We start from the raw sequence: 4237 nt of genomic DNA, 5'->3' as shown, positions 1-4237 counted from the left end.
TTCCCTGTCAAGATGGCGGATGTTATTGGTTACGGTTCTCAAGGATATGCTTTTTACCGCCAATATGCCGCATCCCTCTAATGTCTCAATTGTTGACCTGAGAAAGTCTAAAACCAACAAGACTCCGCTGTGTAATGCGCACAGAACTAAGAGACTGATGGCAAAGGGAATTAACCTTCCCCTCTACGAGCATGTATGATGACTTGACTGAGAACAGGCTGCAACGGAAGATAAATGATCGGTACAAACGCAAGATAAGGGTAAAATGAAAATAAAACCTCATCACCAAAGCGCTTGTGACCCTTCGACCCTTTGCTTTCGTAACTTTGCAAGGGGTCAATAAATCATGGAGGTTCGAGACGACTAGGACAGTCGGCCATGTTGGTTCGCTCAGGCGAAAGAAAGCGCGGAGAAATTCACTCGTTCGGATCTTCAGGATAAAAGGAAAGATCCGCAGGAGCAGAGCCCTCGGAGCCGTTATCTGTTCTTTCATTTCATGTTCGTTTCGGAGAGGAGGAGTACAAAGAACCGGGTCAGCACCACTTCCTCGTGGCTTACACAAATTTATGGGTTATGGGCAAAAGAAAGACATTCAGTTGATTTATTCAGCACTAAGGGGACGATTTTGTATGTTAAGCCCATCCTTTCAGCAAGAAACGGTATTTCTATCCGACTGTATCGGGCACTTTATTTGTCTCGATCCGTATTACATTTGCGTTTGGGCAACGCCACATCTTTTCGGTTTGTTTGATGGGAATCGTTTGGTACGATTTCATTCCCTAGAACACCGCATAATAAGAACGGTCGTCCCTTTTGGCATTAAATTTTCACCAACGGAATCATAGAAACCATATTCGCTGTTTATATCATTTAACTGCAATTAAAAAAAAAAACAAAAAGATCTGCACATACGAATCTTTTGTATCTGTATTTCCCTGGTGTATTCATTGGCTCAACTACGAGTCGTGATATCTGGATGGTGCGTAAGAGTAGTGTGTGTAATAAACAAGATTGTAAATTAGCATAAAGTCCCAGCCAAGAAGTTCTCCCCGACTGTTTGCAAGTGCGCCGTCGTTCAGTGTGCTGAGCTCAAGTTCTCACTTGGCATTCCGCTCAGACGGAAGTTTTGTTATTCAAATCATCTTAAGTTATGTCGTCGCAAAGAACAAATCTTTTTTTTGCTCATTCAGCATGTTACGCTCATCTGCGGTTCTTGCCGTTGCCGTCATTTTGTTCTTCACGTTGGAATCCATTTCTGAAATTCTCCCCTATTTGGACTGTTTTGAATTCGCCTCTGTATTGTGCGCCATTTTACTCGGAAAAGTTGAAATCAATTCTCCTTTGATTCCTCGATGAACGAGAGCAACTAACTTACTTACCGCGTTCAACAGCACGTGATGTTTCCGTGACTACCACGTGGTAAGGTTATTTTCCCTGAAAAGGGCGGGCCATTGACTTTATTTTGTTCGTATCAATTCACGAATCTTAAAAACGTGTTAAAATGTTCAAACACCCAATTTTGCAGCGATTTCAACGGTATATACCGGTATAAGACCGGTATCGGAGAATAACGGAATTTTTAAATTTTGCCAGATTTTATCGATTTGGTCGTTTTGATCGTTTTTAACGAGCCTAAGTTTTCGTTTTGATCGTTCTGATCGTTTTTATCGATTATCTTCTTCTTCTTATTCTTCTTGTTCTTCTTGTTCTTCGAAATGCGGGTTTCGGTTAATTCAAAAAAGGTTCAGTTTTAACCATTTTTAGTGAAGAAACCATTCAACTATATTTTTTCAAGTGAATGTCACATTAAACTACAACTTTTCAAGAGTATTTGCGCATCCCGTGATTCGGGAGACGGAGATCGCTAGGCGTCAGAAGGACGAACACCATTCTGATGGATACCACTCTGAACACCCACCGCCGCTTGGATTATTTTAAATATTTAAGCATTTGGATACCATGACGGGAAACATGATCGCCACTTGTTGAAAAAGGTTTATATTTATCAACCCTATCTCTTCTAAACATTGAACTGCCTCAAAACCAGCGAGCGATCATTATGTCGATTGATAGAAAACGGAGCGGGTGTCAGTAAAGAGTGTAATTGCCTCATAAAGCTTAGTTGTATCCATACTAAAATAAATAAAATTGATGGATTGACACGTACCTCTAGAATATCAATTTATGAACTATCATTTGAACTCTCTTTCTCTCTTAAATGAAATGTGATTTCTAAATACTTACAATTCTAATGATGCATATCCGTATCATCACCTGATGCCTGTTTTTACCAAACGAAAAGAACAAGCTGTAACAAGTCACGACCACACAAAAGATGATTTCCCACATAAAATTAAGCGGTCGTAAATGTTGCCGTTAAGGGGTCGTAAAAGTGAAATAAAAATCACTACAAACTACCACGAAGCTCTTGGGGGTTTCAACCTTAGCAACCCCAGAAGTCACAGTAGATAATAAAATTGTACAACTGGGTAGCTTAAGAATCTAGCTTGAACTAACTCGGAGGCATAGCAATGACCAGGGAACAAGAAGGTGGACATTTACCTATTTGAAAGACACTTTGCAGATGCCACCTCTGTAAGATGTCCAATGATTAATGACTGCTTCATTTTGTAAATCTTTAAAACGTATCGAAAAGCAACAGTGAAACGGCTAGTAACAGGGCATCATAATTCATAGTACAGTAGCGATTAGCCGCATGCTTCAAATTGGGTTATAAAATAGCAATAAAACAATCGTAGTGAAGCTCGCGGCACGAGACACGGCTCGAAAAGTGTTGATGTGTTTTGTTTGATGAGTTTTGGTCGACGACTTTTACGACATTTTGATAGCTCCTTTTTACTGCGGTGTTAAGCAGCTTTAGCGTGTGGGATTGTGGCTATTTTACGGGTCGTTAACGTGTGACACTAAACGAACATTTTGCCATACAAATATGTCAACTAGCCATGGCACCTTGAAGTGTGATGTTTCCCCTTGTTATTTTTCCGCCGTTTGCCTTTTAAACAATATTTGAGCATACAGTTTGGCCCATTTGTAGACAATCTTCTTTCGATTTACGACTTTTATGCAAAGGTGCCTCACCAAACCAGGAACAATTCCGGATCGCAGATATTCTTGAACGTGCCTATTGCTTTCGGATGAGCCGAATAAAGTCGTAAATGATAAATTTGCTCATTGAATCGATTGAAAATGATAGATCAAAGCCGATGTGTAATTCAATATTGATGTACTTGAAGCATTATCTATATTGTATCCTGGCTTTGAAAATCAATTGAACGTGTTCCTATCACCCAGACTAGACAGATTTCTTTCTTTTCAAAGTGATTGAACTATGACAACCAATAGACAATAAAATGCATGCCTAAAATGTAAAAACCAAAATTAATCAATCTTTGCAGCGATTATCACTGCCTGATTTCAACCTGGATGAAAAAAGATTCTAATGGGTTACGATTCCATACAAATTCCATACGTAATACAAAAAATAGAAAAATAATTGCGTCCGAGATTTGTATAGTTTTTCCACAGGTTTTCAACGGGATTGATATAAGGAGATTGCGATTTGGATTGATTTTCTCTATATATGAGGTCGATTTGCAAAGAGCTTGGAATGGAAGTCTGCTTTCTGCTCGCAAGTGACACATCATCATCACAACCCAGCATTCTTGTCCCTAACTACGTTCTAAGTAATGACATCCCCGTTAAGCATCGTGTATTCTTTAACAGTCTTTTGGGAGACTTTATTGGCAAATTTCAAACTCATTTCACCACTTCAACAATATCCATGGTCCTGTCTGACAATGCCTTCGGTGGATATACCTCACTTCTTCCAAAACTGTGCATCCCGGAATGGCCAGGATGAACACAACTTTCTCTTTTCCGGTTAAGATGCCTTGCTTGCTTCGACTTACGTAACAAGCCTCCAGAGGCGATTTTGGGTTCTACCGCAAATTCTGCCTGCCTGCTGCCTGTTGTCTGCTGCCTGTGTGTTTCTGGCAGCCTCAGGCAGGGCTCATCTTGGAGATGACTGCTGTTGTTACTCTCAGGTTATGGCATGAAACACTGATAATTTTGATTTATTACAACTCGCAATAGCCAGTCCCGTTCTACCTCACTCAAAGGTACATGCGTACGGCATGTACCCTTCTCCTCTTGGCTTGGTGAAGGACAAGGGAAAGCGCCTACCGGAAGACATGCGCCGATTAAAAGAATGAAAGAA

This window comes from Anopheles darlingi, chromosome 2 (assembly GCF_943734745.1).
Source record: "Anopheles darlingi chromosome 2, idAnoDarlMG_H_01, whole genome shotgun sequence".
In the NCBI taxonomy this organism is placed as follows: domain Eukaryota; kingdom Metazoa; phylum Arthropoda; class Insecta; order Diptera; family Culicidae; genus Anopheles; species Anopheles darlingi.
Note: the sequence above shows the minus strand (reverse complement) of the source record.